The following is a 22759-nucleotide window of genomic DNA, read 5'->3' as shown; positions in this document are numbered from 1 at the left end:
TGAGGTAAGACCACCCCTCACACACACACTTGCGCTCAACGTACATGACACCCCCGCACGCTTTGGACAGAGCACAAAGGCAGCTTCTGTAGGTGTAACATTGACTTTAATAACCAAACGAGTTCATGCACGTGCCCTAGCCCCTAAAACTCATCTGTGCCCTGCACCCGTGCCAACTTACTCAGTGTCTAATTGTTTGGCCTTACGGGCCCTTTGACTACGTCTACGTGGTTCCCCAGACGGTACAGCAGAACTGGAGGTGGACTCCTGTGATTCCTGCCCTCTGACACTGGATCCCTTTGGTGGCCGTTTCCTGGGGCGTCCTGGCCTAGATGGGCCAGGCTGCGGCCCGGGTGACTGGAATGGCGAGCTGCCAGCCTGTCCTGCCCGTTGCCCACCCGATGCACCTGGGACGGAAGTGGGGGGAGTCCGAGGTGTCGCGGTGTACCGGGACCTCCCCTACAGGGGGAGCCGGGACGGACCACACCACCTCCTCCTCCCTCGGGGTGCCCGATGGCCCCCAGGCCTCTACATGGGTGGGGGATGCGAACGGACTGGCCATCCGATGCCCCCCCGACATCTGGCGCTGCCAGTCCTGGAGGCCCGTGCTGGTATCGACAGGGTTTTGCAGGTTTGCAGCCATGGAGTCCAGGGGGTTGGCAAACCCTGTCTGTGACAGTGCGACGCCGGCTCGTACATGGCCACTGGCGCCGATGCCGTCAGCGATGGCCTGCTGAGACTGGGCCATGGCCTGCAGAGACTCGGCTATGGCGTTGAGCGCCTCTGCCATCTGGCGCTGGCACTGGCTCATGGCCTCCTGTGAGAGGGCAGCCATGTCCTGGGCCACAGACGCCGCCTGCACGGAAAGCCCCAGGCCTCGCAAACCATTCCTCATGTCTGACACCGTCGCACCCATTGCCTCCACCGCGGACGCCACCCGTGCGGTGTCGGCCTGGGTGGCACGCATGACCGGCACCACTCCCAGCTCCTGGACGCGGGTGGACTCCTCCATCTGCGACTGCAGCCGCCGCAAGCCGGCCGTCACCCTCTTCGCTCGTCTCCGGGTCGGTGGTTGCATCGGATCTATGTGTGGGTGTGGTAACTCCAGGAACCCGGGATCCATCTGGGCGGCAGATGTTCGCTTGGGCTGGGCTGCCCACCGACCGCCCGGCCCCTCTGCTGCTCCTACCTCCACCTGCTGTACCGGGACGGCTGTGTTGTGCGCGCCAGTGAGTGTAGCAGACGCCTCATCACTAAAGTGCCCAACCGAGGTGAGTGTTTCTGCGATGGTGGAGGGTGTTGGTGACAGCAGTGGCGTTGTGTCGTGCTCTTCGTCCCACTCTGAGTCCATGGCACTTTGGGGTGGGGGTCCGTTTCCACCCATCCACTCTGAGTCACTGTCCGGTATTTTGTCTTCCTGGGTAGTGCTGTCCCGGGCAGTGGTGTCCCGGGCAGTGGTGTCCCGGGCAGTGGTGTCCCGGGCAGTGGTGTCCCGGGCAGTGGTGTCCCGGGCAGTGGTGTCCCGGGCAGTGGTGTCCCGGGCAGTGGTGTCCCGGGCAGTGGTGTCCCGGGCAGTGGTGTCCCGGGCAGTGGTGCCCCGGCTCGGATGTGACGGGGGCCTGTGGCTGCCCCCCTCGTCGCTGGGTGGTCGCTCCCGCACATGACGGGGGTGTTGTCTCCCTGTTGGTCCAGGTCTCTCCGTGTCCCGTGGTGTGCGAGGGGCATCCTGCGGGCGTCGCATGCTGGAGGGTCCGGGTCTCTCCGTCTCCCATGGCCTCCGAGGGGCATCCTGCGGGCGTCGCATGCTGGAGGGTCCGTGTCTCTCCGTGTCCCGTGGTGTGCGAGGGGCATCCTGCGGGCGTCGCATGCTGGAGGGTCCGTGTCTCTCCGTGTCCCGTGGTGTGCGAGGGGCGTTCCTCCTCTGCTCCACCGCGTCCAGGAGCACCTCCACATCCCGTGACTCGAACCTCGGGGCTGAGCGGCGGCCAGCCATCCAGTCGGGTGTTCCGGTCGGGTGGGGGGGAGCAGCGCGGCCTTATAAGCCGTCACGCCGTGCGGCACGTATGACGCTGCACGGCGTGCACCACTGCGCAAGTGCGGATCCCGTTACGTCGCTGCTACCCCATTTCGGCCCGGAGACTTTCGACCCATTTTTCCGACGTGACGCAAGTCGGATTTGCGCCGTTTTTTGCGCCGATCGGCGGACCTTCCGCCGATAACGGAGAATTTCGCCCATGGTTTTCAAAATTTGCAGATGATACAAAGTTTAGAAGTGTTGTCAACTGTGATGGGGATAGTCTTGACCTACAGAGGGACATAGACATAAAGTACAAAGGACAAAGAAAAGTGCAGCACAGGAATAGGCCCTTCGGCCCTCCAAGCCTGCGCCGACCATGCTGCCCATCTAAACTAAAATCTTCTACACTTCCGGGATCCGTATTCCTCTATTCCCATCCTATTCATGTATTTGTCAAGATGCCCCTTAAACGTCACTATTGTCCCTGCTTCCACCACCTCCTCCGGCAGCGAGTTCCAGGCACCCACTCCCCTATGTGTAAAAAAGCTTACCTCGTCCATCTCCCCTATGCCTTGCCCCTCGCACCTTAAACCTATGCCCCCTAGTAATTGACCCCTCTACCCTGGGGAAAAGCCTCTGACTATCCACTCTGTCTATGCCCCTCATAATTTCGTAGACCCATTGGCGTAAACCATGGGCGAAATTCTCCGTTATCAGGCCGCCCCTCAGCCTCCTTCGTTCCAGTGAGAACAAACCAAGTTTATTCAACCTCTCCTCATAGCTAATGCCCTCCATACCAGGCAACATCCTGGTAAATCTCTTCCGCACCCTCTCTATAGCCTCCACATCCTTCTGGTAGTGTGGCGATCAGAATTGAACACTATACTCCAAGTGTGGCCTAAGTAAGGTTCTATACAGCTGCAACATGACTTGCCAATTTTTATACTCAGTGCCCCGGCCAATGAAGGCAAGCATGCCGTATGCCTTCTTGACTATCTTCTCCACCTGTGTTGCCCCTTTCAGTGACCTGTGGATCTGTACACCAAGATTTCTCTGACTGTCAATACTCTTGAGGGTTCTACCATTCACTGTATAATACATGTTGGTAGATTGGGCAGACAAGTGGCAGATGAAGTTCAATGCAGAGAAGTGTGAGATGATTCATTTTGGCAGGAAGAATATGGAAAGATAATAAAATAAGGGGAGATACTCTAAAGGAGTTGCAGAAATCTTAGTGTATATGCACAGAAGTAAATAAATCATGTAGTATGACTTTATTAATGGGGACATTGAGCACAAGAGTAAGGAGGTCATGTTGAACTTGTATAAAACACTAGTTATTTCTCATCTGAGACTGCGTCCAGTTCTGGGGCGCCATACATGAGGAAGGATGTGAAGGCATTGGAGAGAGTATTGAGGAGATTCCCAAGAATGATTCCAGGGTTAAAGAACTGTAGCTGTGAGGATAGAAGAGGTTGTATCTCTTTTCCTTGGTGAAAAGAAGGCTGAGAGCAGACTTGTTGGAGGTATTCAAGATTCTGAGGGGTATGGACTGGGTAAATAGTGAGAAATTGCTCCATTCAAGAGAGTGCATCAAGAACTAGAAGTTCAGAATAATTGGCAAAATGGGTAGAAGTGATGAAAGGCAAAGATTTTTTGCCTACAAGGTTCTTGGAGTCTTTAATGAACTACCTGAAAGCATGGTGGAGGCAGGTTCAATCGAGGGTGTTCAAAAGGGATTGCAATCTGAAAAGAATATGCAAGGTTACCGGGATAAGACAGGGGAGTGGGACTAGGTAGAATGCTCAGTATCAAAACCAAAAGTTATTGAAATACTGCTTCCGACATTTTCTTAATGGAAAAGTTTTATGAAAAAAGTCAGACAAATTTAGCAAAATCGTAGTTGCATAAATTTCTGGGTATAACGAGAGGAGAACAAAACTGGAAAATAATGTTGATCGGCATCTTGTGAAGAGAAAGAAAACAAAAATCAATATTTTATTACTTCTAATGAAGAGTTAAACTCAAAAAATGAACTTCTCTCGAATAGAATCAGAGACTGAAGGAGGCCATTCGGCTTGTAGCAGTACTTTGAAAGAGCTGTTCACCAGTTCACTTCCCCGTCCTTTCATGGTCCTGAAAACATTTCAAGTATTCATCTAATTCTATTTTGAAAGGTGCTTTTCAAGTCGTACATTCCAGACCATAACATATTGTGTTTTTTTTTAAAAAAACATCTCCCTCTGTGGCGTCTCTATGCCACTTTGGTCGCCAGCCCTCCTAACCATAGAGACGGTTTCTCGCTATCAAATCTGATCAAAATCCCTCATGATTTCGAACCTCTATTAAATGTCCCATTAACCTTCTCAAATAATCCACAGTTTCCACATTGGGAAAGTTCCTCCCTGTTACTGCTTTGAATGAATCATCTGTGCACCCACTTCAAGGCCTTCACGTCACTCCAGGACCTAATGTACAGCTTTTCACATGCTTTGTTTGTCTGTCCTGGCCACGTGTTCACTTGTGATGTGAAAGGGCAGCTTGATGGCGCAGTGGTTAGCACCGCTGCCTCACTGCGCTAGAAACTTGGATTCAATTCCAGCCTTGGATGACTGCCTGTGTGGAATTTGCACGTTCTCCCAGTGTCTGCATGGCATTTCTCCAGGTACTTTGGTTTCCTCCCACAGTCCTAAGATGTGCAGATTAGGTGGATTGGCCGTGATAAATTGCCAGATGTGCGGGTTAGGTGGGGTTACGGGGATAGGGTTGGGGAGTCGGCCTAGGCAGGGTGCTCTTTCAGAGGGTTGGCACAGACTTGATGGGCCGAATGGCCTCCTCCTGTACTGTAGGAATTCAATGATTCTGTGGAATAGAGGAGATGACGAGCAATAACAATGAGCAACCTTTCTTCCAACTTGACTTGGTTAATCAATGTCATTTTAACTAATCCCATCACATTACCTATCAAATGCTGCCTCTGATATAAGAATTCTGCATCACCTTTCTCATTCTCTGTGTGAGTGTCACTGGCAAGGCTGGCATTTATTGCCCATCCCTAGTTAACATGGGAAGATGGTAATGGGCCGCATTCTCGAATTGCTGCGGTCATATGATGAAGGAACTCCCGCAATGCTGTTAGACGCGGAGTTCCAGGATTTTGGAGGCTGGTTATTCTTTTCAGCAATTTGGTACAACTAAATGGTTTGCTACTCTACTTCAGAGGGCAGCTACGGCCAGGATTTTTTGGATCTCCCCTAGCAGCTTTTCTCATAGCGGATCATGGCTCCGGTCCCGCCAAAGTCAACGGATCTTTGCATGGTTCACCGAGGAACCTGCCATGGGAGGCCAACTTTGCCGGGACCAGAAGATCTGGCTGTGAGAGTTAACAACATCGATATAGGAGTCCTGTTGAACCAACCAGGTGTTACGATCCCATTTGATGTTATAACTGAATGGGATCTCAGAATGGAACCCTGGCTCAAAAGACGATGGGCTGAATTCTCTGCTGTAGGGATTCTCTGTTTTGCCGGAAGCCCGGGGATTTCACGGCGGCCTGGGGCTGCCCCACAATGGGAAACCCCATTCTGTTTTTCTTATGACCCTTTCTCAAAACAACAAACCCTTTGACCCTTTGACAAAAGGTCATCTGGACTCGAAATGTTAGCTCTTTTCTCTCCCTACAGATGCTGCCAGATCTGCTGAGATTTGCCAGCATTTTCTCTTTGGTATTGTATGTCCTATGTTTACATGCATGGAACGATCTGGCTGGACTGCACGCGGAACAATACTTTTCACTGTACCTCGGTACACGTGACAATAGATCTAAATCTAAGAGATGGATGACGTGCCTATCCAGAGGGCTGCTTTGTCCTGGATGATGCCAAGCTTGAGTGTTGTTGGATCTGCACTCATCCAGGCAAGTGGAGAGTATTGTGCCTTGTGGATAGATGGTTGACAGATTTTGAGGAGTCAGGAAGTGAGTTACTCACCACAGGAATCCTGGCCTCTGACTTGGTCAGAGAATACATAGAATCCCTATAGTGCAGAAGAAGGCCAAATGGCCCATCGAGTCTGTAACGGCCCTTGGAAAGAGCACCCTATTCAAGTCCACATCTCCACCCTATCCCCGTAACCCAGTAACCCCAACTCACCTTTTGGACACTAAGGGGCAATTTAGGGTGGCCAATTCACCTGTCTTGCACATCTTTGGACTGTGGGAGGAATCCGGAGCACCCAGAAGAAACCCATGCAGACAGGAGGAGAAAGTGCAGACTCCACATAGACAGTCACCCAAGGCCGGAATTGAACCCGGGTTTCTGGAGCTGTGAGGCATCTGTGCTAACCACTGTGCCACCGTGCCGCCCATATAGTCTTTATAGTCTTCTAGTAACAGTATTTATATGGCTAGTCCAGTTCAGTTTTTAATCAATGGTAACCCCCAGAATATTAATAGTGGGGAATTCAGCAATGGTAATGTCTTTGAATGTCAAAGGGAGGTGGTTTGATTCTCTCTTATTGGAGATGGCCATTGCCTGACACGTTTGGTGTGAATGTTACTTGCCTCTTATCAGCCCAAACCTGGATATTGTGCAGATCTTAAGCTTTGTCTACTTTCAGCAAAACATTATTGGTCCCTAGCCAGATCTGGGGCCTGGTCTAGTATCATAACTACTTATGATATTACCTCTTTAGCTATGTAATGCTCTGATTTCCTATTTGAATGGACGTCAGGGACCTAATTCGGCATACACCGAGGCGTTCGGTGCTCTTTCAGCTGGCTCCCACTTTGCGGCATGAGAGTCACATTGGATTATAGTCTCTGGAAGTATTCCACTGAGCTATACACCATACAGGCTTTGTTTTCCCTCCAAGTTGTTTTTCAGACTCTCGTGCTCCCTCATTCTACTTGTAATTCTCAATAATAAATGTACAACTCCAATGTTAAGACACAGACAGAATTTATATCAGCAAAAGATTCAGAAACCATTATAAAAATTGAGAATGATCTTGTGTGAGAAACCACGCATTAGATTTTCACCATCCTACTTTGATAGAAATCAGTCATTGTGGACTGGCTGACCTTTAACAATATGAGCTGTACCCACTTTAACTAAAATGACAAGTTTCGATGACAAGTAGCTGACGTGCAGTACTGCTTTAGCGCCTGGACAGCAAGTTGAAAACCAACCCTCTTTTTTGCCCATTTTGCACGATGAGTGGCTTTATCATTTCTTTCATTGGCTGAAGAGAAGCTATCAAAAAGAACTCTCCCTCCCTCTCTCAGTGTCTCACTCCCTCCTTCATTACGGACAGCAGCGCATGTTTCCTAAACCCCATTGGCTCTGCAACATCATCTCCATCTCATTTCTTTTCTGTCATGGACATAACATTCAAGCGCTCTGCTATTTCTGGGAGCTCCAACCTTCCTCTGTTGGAGGTCCAGACCAATTAACGTAAAGATCATAGTCGGGTCTCCTTCCTATGTCCTTCAAACAATTGAATCTGGTGCCACTCTGGCTCAAATTGGACAAATGAAACATAATTCCACAAAATGGCTTCTTTCTTAACAAGTCCACTCCAGAGTTTTCATCGACAAATCATTAAAATTATAATTTTTGTGCAATTCCTTTCACATGGCCTCTATCCACACTAAATGACAGCTTAATTTCTGTGATCACGATTTTGTCTTTTTTAATCATATAAACGCAAGGAATGGAACATATTGCAATTATCAATTTCAACAAACTTAAAGCAATTTCTTTTTTTTTTTAAGTACCATTTTATTGTAGCTTTTTCATCTCTCATTGCTTCACAAGCATGGAGTTATTTTGAAGGCAGTGACTGTGATATAATTGTTTTAAATGCATTCAGACCTTGTAAACAAATAATGACATGATTAGTTTCTGGACTCTGGGAGCAATTGGAGTCATTTTTGGAAAAGTTAAAACTTTCCCTTCCATGTTCATTCCCATGACAAAATATACCCAGTCATTATTCTGCTAATTGACACGTTCTGCTTGGCTTGTTGGCAACAGCCCTCTGAGTAAGAAAGTCATGGTTTTGAGGTCTTAGTGCGTAACTTGAACGCACTGTCTAGCTGGTGCTCTAAGTGAGTGCTGCACTGTTTTGAGGTGCCGCCTTGCAGGTGGGATATTCGGCCGAGGTGTGCCTGCCTCTTGAGTGATCTGAGTGGATGCCAGACATGCTGTGGCAATATTTGATGGGCTCTTCATGTCCTGCCATCATTCATCCCTCAAATAAAGTCGGCAAAAATGAGAATAACATGGCTGCTACCAACAAAAGCAAATCCCTTCCGAGCTACAGGCATCTGCAGCAGAGAAGAAACAGGACAAAGGCACCTGGATATAACAAGAGCAGCGGGAATTTTTAGAACAGAACTTCTTTCCCAATGATAAAAGAACTGAGAGATGGGAGAGAGCATGAGACATATGGAGAGAAGGAATGAGGAAGTAAGAGAGAAGGTTTGAAGAAGCCAAAGTAAAAAGATGTAAGAGAGAATAAAAGAAGGAATTTTTAAAAATGAATGAAAAGAGAAAAGGTACACATAGCAAGTGGAAATAAAGTTCTAGAGAGGGAGCCTGATGACGACATCCAGGGAGTGAGGGGATGAAATTTTAATCCATGTCTTAATACAAACAATGTTTGGACAAGGTTTTTAAATTCCAATAAGAAGTTAGAATATAATGTCCAGATTCCTCCATCATCATCTCTGGATAAGTCCTTGCCCACAAGCTGGACTGACCCAGCAGAGATGACAGCACAGCGATAAGTCCATAGAAAGTCAATAGTATCCCTACAGTGTAGAAGGAGGCCAGTCGGCCCATCGAGTTTGCACTGACCCTCTGAAAGAGCACCCTACCAATGCCCAATCCTCCGCCATATCCCCATAACTCCGCATCATTGGACACTTTTTTAAAAAAAAATCTTTATTCAAATTTTCAACAGACTTTCAACAACCCACCCCCCCACAGAAAAAAGAACATAAGAACACAACCCACAAGAATTATACATAGAATTTCCCCAAACTACCATAACCCCCCCATATAACAATAAAAACACAAATAGGGAAACACCCCATCCTAACCCAAACGCCACCCCAAAATAAAAAAAACCTCCCCCCCCCCCCCCGCCCACCCTGGGCTGCTGCTGCTGCTGACCTCCTCCTAACGCTCCGCGAGAAAGTCTAGGAACGGTTGCCACCGCCTGAAGAATCCCTGCACGGACCCTCGTAAGGCAAACTTTATCCTCTCACGCTTGATGAACCCTGCCATGTCATTAATCCAGGCTTCCACGCTAGGGGGCTTCGCATCCTTCCACAGTAAAAAAAATCCTCCGCCGGACCACCAGGGGCGCAAAGGCCAGAATAACGGCCTCTTTCGCCTCCTGCACTCCCGGCTCGTCCGATACCCCAAATAATGCTACCCCCCAGCTCGGACTGACCCGGGCGTTCACCTTGGACATAGTCCTCGCAAAGTCCCTCCAAAACCCATCCAACGCCGGGCACGTCCAGAACATATGGGCGTGATTTGCTGGGCTCCCCGAGCACTTCACACATCTGTCCTCCACCCCAAAGAACCTACTCAACCTCCCCCCTGTCATATGCGCTCTGTGAACAACTTTAAACTGTATCAGGCTGAGCCTGGCGTAAGAGGAGGAAGAATTAACCCTACTCAGGGCATCAGCCCACAGACCCTCATCTATCTCCTCCCCGAGCTCCTCCTCCCATTTGCCCTTTAGCTCCTCCACCGAGGTCTCCTCTTCTTGCAGCTCCTGGTAAATCGCCGAGACCTTGCCTTCTCCAAACCATACCCCCGCGATCACCCTGTCCTGAATCCTGCGTGCTGGAAGCAGCCAGAATTCCCTCACCTGCCGCCGCACGAATGCCCTCACTTGCATGTACCTGAAAGCGTTTCCCGGGGGTAGCCCAAACTTCTCCTCCAGTACCCCTCGGCTCGCAAACGTCCCATCAGTGAACAGGTCCCCCATTCTTTTGATCTCTGCCTGATGCCAGCTCAGAAACCCCCCATCCATCCTTCCCGGGACAAACCGATGGTTCTCTCGAATCAGGGACCAAACCGAGGCCCCCACCTCACCCCTATGATGCCTCCACTGCCCCCAAATCTTCAGAGTCGCCGCCACCCACCGGACTCATGGTGTACCTTGTCGGCGGGAGCGGCAACGGTGCCGTCACCAGCACCCTCAGACTTGTGCCCACACAGGACGCCATCTCTAGCCTCTTCCACACTGCCCCCTCCCCTTCCATTACCCACTTACGGATCATCGCCACATTGGCTGCCCAGTAGTAGCCACCCAGATTCGGCAATGCCAGCCCTTCTCTGTCCCTGCTACGCTCCAGGAAAACCCTTTTTACCCTGGGGGTCTTATTCGCCCACACAAATCCCATGATGCTCCTGCTAACCCGTTTAAAAAAGGCCTTCGGGATCAGAATCGGAAGGCACTGAAATACAAAGAGAAACCTCGGAAGGACCGTCATTTTAACCAAATGCACCCTACCCGCCAGTGAGAGTGGCAGCATATCCATCTTTTAAAATCCTCCTCCATCTGCTCCACCAACCGCATCAAATTGAGCTTGCGCAGGGCCCCCCAACTCCTAGCTACCTGGATCCCCAGGTACCGAAAGCTCCTTTCCGCCCTCTTCAGCGGAAGCTCGTCTATCCCCCTTCCCTGGTTTCCTGGGTGCACCACAAAGAGCTCACTCTTCCCCATGTTAAGTTTATATCCCGAAAAGTACCCAAACTCCCTAAGGATCCGCATGACCTCCGCCATCCCCTCCACTGGATCCGCAACATACAATAATAACAGGTCATCGGCATACAGCGACACCCGGTGTTCCTCCCCCCCCCCCCCCCCCCCCCCCAGTGCAAACAACAAGGGGGACCGGGGACACCCCTGTCTCGTCCCCAGTACAGCCGAAAGTACTCCGACCTCCGCCGGTTCGTAGCCACACTCGCCACCGTGGCATTATATAGTAGCCTAACCCAACTGATGAACCCCTCCCCGAACCCAAACCTCCGCAGCACCTCCCAAAGATACTCCCACTCCACCGTATCGAAGGCCTTCTCCGCGTCCATAGCCGCCACTATCTCCGCTTCCCCCTCCACCGAAGGCATCATAATTACATTAAGGAGCCTCCGCACATTGGTGTTCAGCTGCCTACCCTTCACAAATCCCGTCTGTCCTCATGAATCACCCCCGGGATACAGTTCTCAATTCTCATGGCCAGACCCTTCGCCAGCAAGTTCGCATCGACATTGAGGAGCGAGATCGGCCTGTACATCCACACTGTAATGGGTCCTTGTCCCACTTCAAGGTCAAAGAGATCAGCGTCCTGGACATTGTCTGGGGCAAGGTCCCCCCCTCCCTCACCTCATTGAAAGTCCTCACTAGCAGCGGGCCCAGCAGGTCCACGTACTCCCTATAAAATTCTACCGGGAAGCCAGCGGCCCCGGGGCCTTCCCTGCCTGCATGCTCCCTAGTCCCTTAGCCAGCTCCTCCAGCCCAATCGGTGCCCCCAGCCCAACCACCTGCTCCTTGTGGTATGTATTAGGGGTAATATGGTACATGTGAAGTCGAAAGGCTATTGGCTGACAGGTCCCGGGTCCTGGTTGGATCTGCCGACTTCTGGCTCCGCCCTGAAGGCGGAGTATAAGAGCTTGAGTTCTCCCAACAGCCGCATTCTGTAACTGAGCCGCTGGGGAACAAGTCTTGCTTAATAAAGTCTCGATAGACTTCATCACTTCTCGCCTCGTGTAAGTCATTGTGCGCTACACTCCTCCTCCACCCTCGGGAACCTCAGCCGATCTAGAAATTGGCACAACCCCCTCCCCCGTCGGGAGCTCAGACCTATACAGCTCCTCATAGAAGTCCCTGAATGCCTCGTTTATTCCCACTGCACTCCGCACCGTGTTCCCCCCCCTTTATCCCTAACTCCACCAATCTCCCTTGCTGCCTCCCTCTCCCGAAGCTGATGTGCCAGCATCCAACTTGCCTTCTCCCCATGCTCATACGCCACCCCCTGCGCTTTCCTCCACTACGTCTCTGCTTTCCCAGTAGTCAGCAAGTCGAATTCCGTCTGGAGGTTCCGTCGCTCCCATAGCAGTCCCTCCTCGGGGGCCTCTGCATAGCTTCTGTCCACCCTTAATATATCCCCCACCAGTCTCTCCCTCTCTCTCCTCCCTATGGGCCCTAATGGAGATTATTTCTCCCCTGACCACCGCCTTCAACGCCTCCCAGACTCCCCCCACCTGCACCTCCCCATTGTCATTGGCCTCTAAGTATCTTTCAATGCACCCACGAATCCGCCTGTACACCTCCTCACCCGCCAACAATCCCACATCGAGGTGCCACAGCGGGCGCTGGTCCCTCTCCTCCCCCAGCTCCAGCTCCACCCAATGCAGGGCGTGGTCCGAAATGGCGATGGCCGAATATTCTGTGCCCTCCACTCTTGGGATTAGCGCCCTACTCACGATGAAAAAATCTATTCGGGAGTAGGCTTTATGGACGTGGGAAAAAAAGGAAAATTCCCTGGCCACCGGCCTGGCAAACCTCCATGGATCCATTCCCCCCCATCTGGTCCATAAACCCCCTAAGCACCTTGGCCGCAGTCGGCCTCTTACCCGTCCTGGACCTGGAACGGTCCAGTGCTGGGGCCAGCACCGTTTTGAAGCCCCCCCCCCCCCCCCCCCCCTCCGCTGACAACCCATCTCCCTTTTTAGGCCAGCCACGTGCCCGCGCCTCCCGCCACCCTACATTGCCCCAGGAGGTGGACCGCCACCCCGACTACCTCTCCTAGCTGTGCAGCTCCCCTTTGGCCAATGCAGCAGCAATCCAGTCGCCAGTGTGAGAATCCCTCCACCTCCCCCTGGCAATCAGTGTGTGCTCTCTCCAGCACCGCCCTTCCCCCCCCTGCCCCCGGCCCCGCCCCCTTCCTTCCCCAGCGCGGGAAAAAGCCCGCGCTTTCCATCCAAGCCGGCCCCGCCCCCTCTGGCGCAGCTCCCTTTTTGCGGCCTTGTCTCAACTCCCCATCCCCGGGCCTCTAACCCCAAACACAGTAACCCCCCTAGGCACCCCCTCCCATCAAACCCTCAGTTCGAGTCCAACTTTTCAGTTTTGATAAAGGTCCACGCCTCCTCCGGCGTTCCAAGTAGTGGTGCCAATCCTGAAATGTGACCCACAATCGCGCTGGCTGCAGCATCCCGAACTTCACCCCATACCGATGTAGAACTGCCTTAGCCCGGTTGAAGCCGGCCCTCTTCTTGGCCACCTCCGCGCTCCAGTCCTGGTACATTCGGATCTCTGTGTTCTCCCACCTGCTGCTCCGTTCTTTTTTGGCCCACTTCAGTCCACCAAGCGGTGGAACCGCACCATTACCGCCCTTGGCGGATCGTTGGCCTTGGGCCTCCTCACCAGGACTCGTTGAGCCCCGTCCAGCTCCAGGGGCCTTAGGAAAGCACCCGCACCCATCGGCGCATCGAGCATCGTGCCACATATGCCCCGGCATCAGACCCCTCCACTCCCTCCGGGAGACCCAGAATCCGGAAATTCCTCCTCCTCGACCAATTCTCCATGTCCTCAAATTTTTCTTGCCACTTCTTGTGCAGCCCCTCGTGCGCCTGCACCTTCACCCCCAGGCCCAAGATCTCATCCTCGTTCTCCGAGGCTTTTTTTTTTAATAAATATTTTATTGAAAATTTTTGGTCAACCAACACAGTACATTGTGCATCCTTTACACAATATTATAACAACACAAATAACAATGACCTATTTTATAAACAAAAAATGAATAAATAATAAATAACAAAAATGAAAACTAGCCCTAATTGGCAACTGCCTTGTCACAAGTAACACTCTCCAAAAATATAATTTAACAGTCCAATATATAATTATCTGTAGCAACGACCTATACATACTATACAGTATATATTAACAACCCTGAGAGTCCTTCTGGTTCCTCCCTCCACCCCCCCCCCCCCCCCCCCCCCCCGATCCTGGGCTGCTGCTGCTGCCTTCTTTTTCCCATTCCGTCTATCTTTCTGCGAGGTATTCGACGAACGGTTGCCACCGCCTGGTGAACTCTTGAGCCGACCCCCTTAGGACGAACTTAATCCGCTCTAGCTTTATAAACCCCGCCATGTCATTTATCCAGGTCTCCGCCCCCGGGGGCTTGGCTTCTTTCCACATTAGCAATATCCTGCGCCGGGCTACTAGGGACGCAAAGGCCAAAACATCGGCCTCTCTCGCCTCCTGCACTCCCGGCTCTTGTGCAACCCCAAATATAGCCAACCCCCAGCTTGGTTCGACCCGGACTCCTACTACTTTTGAAAGCACCTTTGTCACCCCCATCCAAAACCTCTGTAGTGCCGGGCATGACCAAAACATATGGGTATCATTCGCTGGGCTTCTCGAGCACCTCGCACACCTATCCTCCACCCCAAAAAATTTACTGAGCCGTGCTCCAGTCATATGTGCCCTGTGTAATACCTTAAACTGAATCAGGCTTAGCCTGGCACACGAGGACGACGAGTTTACCCTGCTTAGGGCATCTGCCCACAGCCCCTCCTCGATCTCCTCCCCCAGCTCTTCTTCCCATTTCCCTTTTAGTTCATCTACCATAGTCTCCCCTTCGTCCCTCATTTCCCTATATATATCTGACACCTTACCATCCCCCACCCATGTCTTTGAGATCACTCTGTCCTGCACCTCTTGTGTCGGGAGCTGCGGGAATTCCCTCACCTGTTGCCTCGCAAAAGCCCTCAGTTGCATATACCTGAATGCATTCCCTTGGGGCAACCCATATTTCTCGGTCAGCGCTCCCAGACTCGCGAACTTCCCATCCACAAACAGATCTTTCAGTTGCGTTATTCCTGCTCTTTGCCACATTCCATATCCCCCATCCATCCCCCCCGGGGCAAACCTATGGTTGTTTCTTATCGGGGACCCCCCCAAGGCTCCAGTCTTTCCCCTATGCCGTCTCCACTGTCCCCAAATCTTCAGTGTAGCCACCACCACCGGGCTTGTGGTGTAGTTCCTCGGTGAGAACGGCAATGGGGCTGTCACCATAGCCTGTAGGCTAGTCCCCCTACAGGATGCCCTCTCTAATCTCTTCCACGCCGCTCCCTCCTCCTCTCCCATCCACTTACTCACCATTGAAATATTAGCGGCCCAATAATACTCACTTAGGCTCGGTAGTGCCAGCCCCCCCCTATCCCTGCTACACTGTAAGAATCCCTTCCTCACTCTCGGGGTCTTCCCGGCCCACACAAAACCCATGATGCTCTTTTCAATCCTTTTAAAAAAAGCCTTCGTGATCACCACCGGGAGGCACTGAAACACAAAGAGGAATCTCGGGAGGACCACCATCTTAACCGCCTGCACCCTCCCTGCCATTGACAGGGATACCATATCCCATCTCTTGAAATCCTCCTCCATCTGTTCCACCAACCGCGTTAAATTTAACCTGTGCAATGTGCCCCAATTCTTAGCTATCTGGATCCCCAGGTAACGAAAGTCCCTTGTTACCTTCCTCAGCGGTAGGTCCTCTGTTTCTCTACTCTGCTCCCCTGGATGCACCACAAACAACTCACTTTTCCCCATGTTCAATTTATACCCTGAAAAATCCCCAAACTCCCCAAGTATCCGCATTATTTCTGGCATCCCCTCCGCCTGGTCCGCCACGTATAGTAGCAAATCGTCCGCATACAAAGATACCCGGTGCTCTTCTCCTCCCCTAAGTACTCCCCTCCACTTCTTGGAACCCCTCAACGCTATCGCCAGGGGCTCAATCGCCAGTGCAAACAATAATGGGGACAGAGGGCATCCCTGCCTTGTCCCTCTATGGAGCCGAAAATATGCAGATCCCCGTCCATTCGTGACCACGCTCGCCACTGGGGCCCTATACAACAGCTGCACCCATCTAACATACCCCTCTCCAAAACCAAATCTCCTCAACACCTCCCACAAATAATCCCACTCCACTCTATCAAATGCTTTCTCTGCATCCATCGCCACTACTATCTCCGTTTCTCCCTCTGGTGGGGCCATCATCATTACCCCTAACAACCTCCGTATATTCGTGTTCAGCTGTCTCCCCTTCACAAACCCAGTTTGGTCCTCGTGGACCACCCCCGGGACACATTCCTCTATTCTCATTGCCATTACCTTGGCCAGGACCTTGGCATCTACATTTAGGAGGGAAATAGGTCTATAGAGTAGCGGGTCCTTTTCCTTCTTTAAGAGAAGCGATATCGTTGCTTCAGACATAGTCGGGGGCAGTTGTCCCCTTTCCTTTGCCTCATTAAAGGTCCTCGTCAGTACCGGGGCGAGCAAGTCCACATATTTTCTATAGAATTCGACTGGGAATCCATCCGGTCCCGGGGCCTTTCCCGCCTGCATGCTCCTAATTCCTTTCACCACTTCTTCTACCTCGATCTGTGCTCCCAGTCCCACCCTTTCCTGCTCTTCCACCTTGGGAAATTCCAGCCGATCCAAGAAGCCCATCATTCTCTCCCTCCCATCCGGGGGTTGAGCTTCATATAATTTTTTATAAAATGTCTTGAACACTCCATTCACTCTCTCCGCTCCCCGCTCCATCTCTCCTTCCACATCCCTCACTCCCCCTATTTCCCTCGCTGCTCCCCTTTTCCTCAATTGGTGTGCCAGCAACCTGCTCGCCTTCTCCCCATATTCGTACTGTACACCCTGTGCCTTCCTCCATTGTGCCTCTGCAGTGCCTGTAGTCAGCAAGTCAAATTCTACATGTAGCCTTTGCCTTTCCCTGTACAGTCCCTCCTCCGGTGCTTCCGCATATTGTCTGTCCACCCTCAAAAGTTCTTGCAGCAACCGCTCCCGTTCCTTACTCTCCTGCTTCCCTTTATGTGCCCTTATTGATATCAGCTCCCCTCTAACCACCGCCTTCAACGCCTCCCAGACCACTCCCACCTGGACCTCCCCATTATCATTGAGTTCCAAGTACTTTTCAATGCACCCCCTCACCCTTAGACACACCCCCTCATCTGCCATTAGTCCCATGTCCATTCTCCAGGGTGGGCGCCCTCCTGTTTCCTCCCCTATCTCCAAGTCCACCCAGTGTGGAGCGTGATCCGAAATGGCTATAGCCGTATACTCCGTTCCCCTCACCTTCGGGATCAATGCCCTACCCAGCACAAAAAAGTCTATTCGCGAGTAGACTTTATGGACATAGGAGAAAAACGAGAACTCCTTACTCCTAGGTCTGCTAAATCTCCACGGGTCTACACCTCCCATCTGCTCCATAAAATCTTTAAGCACCTTGGCTGCTGCCGGCCTCCTTCCAGTCCTGGACTTCGACCTATCCAGCCCTGGTTCCAACACCGTATTAAAATCTCCCCCCATTATCAGCTTTCCCATCTCTAGGTCCGGAATGCGTCCTAGCATCCGCCTCATAAAATTGGCATCATCCCAGTTCGGGGCATATACGTTTACCAAAACCACCGTCTCCCCCTGTAGTTTGCCACTCACCATCACGTATCTGCCCCCGTTATCCGCCATTATAGTCTTTGCCTCGAACATTACCCGCTTCCCCACTAATATAGCCACCCCCCTGTTTTTCGCATCTAGCCCCGAATGGAACACCTGCCCCACCCATCCTTTGCGTAGCCTAACCTGGTCTATCAGTTTCAGGTGCGTTTCCTGTAACATAACCACATCTGCCTTAAGTTTCTTAAAGTGTGCGAGTACCCGTGCCCTCTTTATCGGCCCGTTCAGCCCTCTCACGTTCCACGTGATCAGCCGAGTTGGGGGGCTTCCTACCCCCCCCCTTGTCGATTAGCCATCACCTTTTTCCAGCTCCTCACCCAGTTTCCACGCAGTTGTATCTCCCCCAGGCGGTGCCCCCCCGCCCATCCTCTCCCATACCAGCTCCCCCCTCTCCCCAGCAGCAGCAACCCAGTAATTCCCCCCTCCCACCCCCCCCCCGCTAGATCCCCCGCTAGCGTAATTACTCCCCCCATGTTGCTCCCAGAAGTCAGCAAACTCTGGCTGACCTCGGCTTCCCCCCGTGACCTCGGCTCGCACCGTGCGACGCCCCCTCCTTCCTGCTTCTCTATTCCCGCCATGATTATCATAGCGCGGGAACCAAGCCCGCGCTTCTCCCTTGGCCCCGCCCCCAATGGCCAACGCCCCATCTCCTCCACCTCCCCTCCTCCCCCCATCACCACCTGTGGGAGAGAGAAAAGTTACCACATCGCAGGATTAGTACATAAAACCCCTCTTTGCCCCCCACATTCGCCCCACCACTTTGTTCGAACGTTCTTTTTAATAACCCGCTCATTCCAGTTTTTCTTCCACAATAAAAGTCCACGCTTCATCCGCCGTCTCAAAGTAGTGGTGCCTCCCTCGATATGTGACCCACAGTCTTGCCGGTTGCAGCATTCCAAATTTTATCTTCTTTTTATGAAGCACCGCCTTGGCCCGATTAAAGCTCGCCCTCCTTCTCGCCACCTCCGCACTCCAGTCTTGATAAACGCGGATCACCGCGTTCTCCCATTTACTGCTCCGAGTTTTCTTCGCCCATCTAAGGACCATTTCTCTATCCTTAAAACGGAGGAATCTCACCACTATGGCTCTGGGAATTTCTCCTGCTCTCGGTCCTCGCGCCATCACTCGGTATGCTCCCTCCACCTCCAACGGACCCGCCGGGGCCTCCGCTCCCATTAACGAGTGCAGCATCGTGCTCACATATGCCCCGACGTCCGCTCCCTCCACACCTTCAGGAAGACCAAGAATCCTCAGGTTGTTCCTCCTTGCGTTGTTTTCCAGGGCCTCCAACCTTTCCACACATCGTTTCTGATGTGCCTCCTGCGTCTCCGTCTTCACCACCAGGCCCTGTATATCGTCCTCATTCTCGGCTGCCTTTGCCTTCACGACCCGAAGCTCCCGCTCCTGGGTCTTTTGTTCCTCCTTTAGCCCTTCGATCGCCTGTAGTATCGGGGCCAACAGCTCTTTCTTCATTTCCTTTTTTATCTCTTCCACACAGTATTTCAAGAACTCTTGTTGTTCAGGGCCCCATGTTAAACTGCCACCTTCCGACGCCATCTTGGTTTTTGCTTGCCTTCCTTGCCGCTGTTCTAAAGGATCCACTGCAATCTGGCCACTCTCGCCTCCTTTTTCCATCCGTATCCAGGGGGGATTCCCTTCTGGTTTACCGCACAGTGTTTTTAGCCGTCAAAATTGCCGTTGGGGCTCCTATCAAGAGCCCAAAAGTCCGTTTCACAGGGAGCTGCCGAAACGTGCGACTCAGCTGGTCATCGCCGCACCCGGAAGTCCTCCGAGGCTTTTTGCCGCACCTCCCGGATCACCGCCCTTTGGGCCTTCTGGGTCTCCACCAGCTTGTCGATCGACGCCTTCATCGGCTCTAGCAGTTCTGCCTTCAGCTCCGCAAAGCAGCGTTTGAGGAACTCCTGCTGCTCCTGCGACCATAGCGCCCACACTGCTTGGTCTCCACCCGCTCGCACTTTTCGCTGCACTAAAATCACTTTCTTGACCGCTCCACTCCTGGCCCAAACCGTACAGTGCCGGGGGAGCCGCACTGTCACCTTCCCACACTGGGAACCGTCGAGCAATTGCCGTTGGGGCCCCTCAAAAGAGCCCAAAAGTCCGTTTCTGGCGGGAGCTGCCGAACGTGCGACTATGCTCAGCATAGCTGCATCCGGAAGTCCATCTTTGGACACTTAAGGGGCAATTTAGCATGGCCAGTCCACCTAAGCTGCACATTTTTGGTCTGTGGGAGGAACCAGAGGATGCAGAGGAAACCCACGCAGACATAGGGAGAACATGCAAACTCCACACAGACATCACCCAAGGCCAGAAATTATCCCGCGTCCCTGGCGCTGTGAGGCAGCAGTGCTAACCACCGTGCCACCATGTTACCTCATGGTATCAGGTCAAACATGGAGAAGGAAATCTATGGCCCTCTTCTTGGCTGATTAGTCAGTACTCCTCTTTGTGGAGGAAGCACGAAGGGTAGCAAGGGTGCAGAATGTACTCGGGTGGGGGACATCAATGTCCATCAGCAAGCGTGGCTCGGGAGTACCATTATTGACTCAGTTAGCCAAAGGGCATAACTGCTAGACTGGGTCTGGAACAGATGGTGAGGGAACCAACAAAAAGGATAAACCTACTTGATCTCGTCCTCACCAATTTACCTGTTGCAGATGCATCTGCCCATGATAGTATTGGTAGGGGTGATCACCACTTGTGTAGATGAAGACCCATCTTCACATCTTCCATCGTGTTGTGTGGCACTACTACAATGTTAAATGGAATAGATTCAGAATAGATCCATCGACTTAAAACTGGGCACCCATGAGGTGCTGTGAAGCATCGTCAACAGCAGAATTGCATTCAGTCACCATCTGTAACTTTGTGTCTGCTATATTCCTCACTCTCTCATTACTAACAAACAGAGGATCAACCCTAATTCCATGATGAGTGTAGAAGAGCATGCCAGGAGCACACGAGGATTCCGTGTATGCTGTATATGCGGTAGATAGAGCTAAGCGATCCCCAAGCCACCAGATAAAATCAAAACTCTGTTATTCTGCCACATCTAGACATGATCGTTGGTAGACAATTATAATAATAATAATCTTTATTGTCAAAAGTAGGCATACATTAAACTGCAATGAAGTTACTGTGAAAAGCCCCTAGTCGCCACATTCCGATACCTGTTCGGATACATGGAGGGAGAATTCAGAATGTCCAAATTACCTAATAGCTCGTCTTTCGGGACTTGTGGGAGGAAACCGGAGCACCCGGAGGAAATCCACGCAGACACGGAGAGAATGTGCAGACTCCACACACAGTGACCCAAGCTGGGAATCGAACCTGGGACCCTGACGCTGTGAAGCCATAGTGCTAACCACTATGCTACCACGCTGCCCACAATTAAACAATTAGTTTACATGGATTTCAGCAAAGCCTTTGACATGGTCCCACTTGAGAGACTTATAAAGAAGTTAAATGAAGCTGCCTCTCCATGAGAGTCACCATGCTCTCAATAGAGGAGGACGTGCGCTCAAAGCTCTGGCATAGCATTGCTCACGCTTTGCATGAACTCCTCCAAGGCAGAGACTATGCATCCAGACCCTCTGGGATCTCCGTCAGATCTTCATGGGCATCCCACTTGACAGCCAGAAACTGCTGCCTGATGGAAAACTCCAGAGGTTTATCATCCGCCTCGGTCTCAGCATGGTCCTGGTCTCCAGCAGTTCCCCAACTATCAGGATCCTGGGCACTCTATCCCTCCACCAGCTCCTTATGCCAATGTGATGTGAACTCATGACTGTGCACTACCAACTCGATTGACACACTATTGCCCACAACGCACCTATATCTCTGCTTTTGATTGGTTTGGAGAGGGGAGGTGATGTGTCTGTCTGCGGCTCCTCCTCGGGTCACAAGGGGCGGTGGGGTTCCTTGGAGTTTCTCTGGCATCTTCAGGATGGTGGATTTGAGGGAGTTAGAGAAGATGTCAGTTTTTGCAATCATTACAAAATGACTGTGTATACAAATGGACAACTACCTCACTGGGACCTTATGATTGGACAAACAATGGGGAGCTTCTCATTGCAGATGCCAGGATCTAATTTTCTTACACACTTCCCCAGCCTACTTCCTGTCCCCTGGACTCTAACCTTCCTCCAAGATTCCTGCCTCTTTGCAACCGATGGATCTCAATCCATGCTCGCATTCCATGTCCAGGACTTCAAAGTATCAGCGGGTTGGCCACTCTACCACCCATCATGGCTTCTCTTTTCCCATACAGACAGAATTGCATTCATCAGGCCACCCTCCACCTGCAACATCATACTAGCTTCGCCCATCCCTCCACACCTTTCCAGAAGACCCCGGCTGAGGTGCCCATCTTCTACTCACCGAAGGCAAGCGACTACATCTCCCAGCCTTGACTGGCACAGAGGCATTTTGCATTTGCATCTCAGACCCCTGAGTGCCACGAAGAATGGCCACCATCCATGCCATGTTGGTACTCGCCCTCGCGGAGCGCAGAAGATTATTGCACCTTTGCGGCAATGGATCCATGTGTGGTGCACAATATCATGTCCATTCACAAGGCTTCCTTTGTGTGGTGAGGTGGCATCCTCTTGTCATCCTGCAGCATGAAGCTGTCACACCGGGCACTCACTGTTTACATGAGAGTAAACAGGCACTCAGACAAACAGAGGGCAGAGTGCTCACCATCATTGCCCTTCTGTCTGGCATACCCAGCAGGTGCTGAGGCCACGGCTCCTGCGGAGCGGTAAGTATGCAAATTTCTCATGCACAGCTCTATAAGGCTTTTCAGCAACTCCTGCCAGCCTTCTTTATTTTTTAAAATAAATTTAGAGTACCTAATTATTTTACTTTCCAATTAAGGGGTAATTTAGCGTGACCAATTCACCTAATTTACACATCTTTTGGGTTCTGGGGATGAAACCCATGCAGACACGGGGAAAATGTGCAAACTCCACACAGACAGTGACCCGGGATCACTTGCCAGCCTACTTTATAAAGGCTCCTCCGGGCTCTAAACAATTAAAAAAGGTACCTGGATCTGCACCTTGAGTGCTGTAAGCTACAGGGCTAAGGACCAGGTGCAGGAAGGTGGGAATAGAAAGGGCACCAGGGTGTCCTCAGGCTGGCATGGACAAGGTGGACCGAATAGCT

General features: G+C 51.7%; 1 protein-coding gene across 1 annotated transcript in view; it reads left to right on the top strand.

Annotated features, from left to right (window-relative positions):
* The window catches only part of upb1 (ureidopropionase, beta), a 286897-nt gene that overhangs the window by 75482 nt on the left and 188656 nt on the right, over positions 1-22759 (top strand). The window lies entirely within an intron of this gene.

The sequence above is a fragment of the Scyliorhinus torazame genome, chromosome 1 (assembly GCF_047496885.1).
Source record: "Scyliorhinus torazame isolate Kashiwa2021f chromosome 1, sScyTor2.1, whole genome shotgun sequence".
In the NCBI taxonomy this organism is placed as follows: domain Eukaryota; kingdom Metazoa; phylum Chordata; class Chondrichthyes; order Carcharhiniformes; family Scyliorhinidae; genus Scyliorhinus; species Scyliorhinus torazame.
Note: the sequence above shows the minus strand (reverse complement) of the source record. Positions and strands in the feature narration are given on the sequence as shown.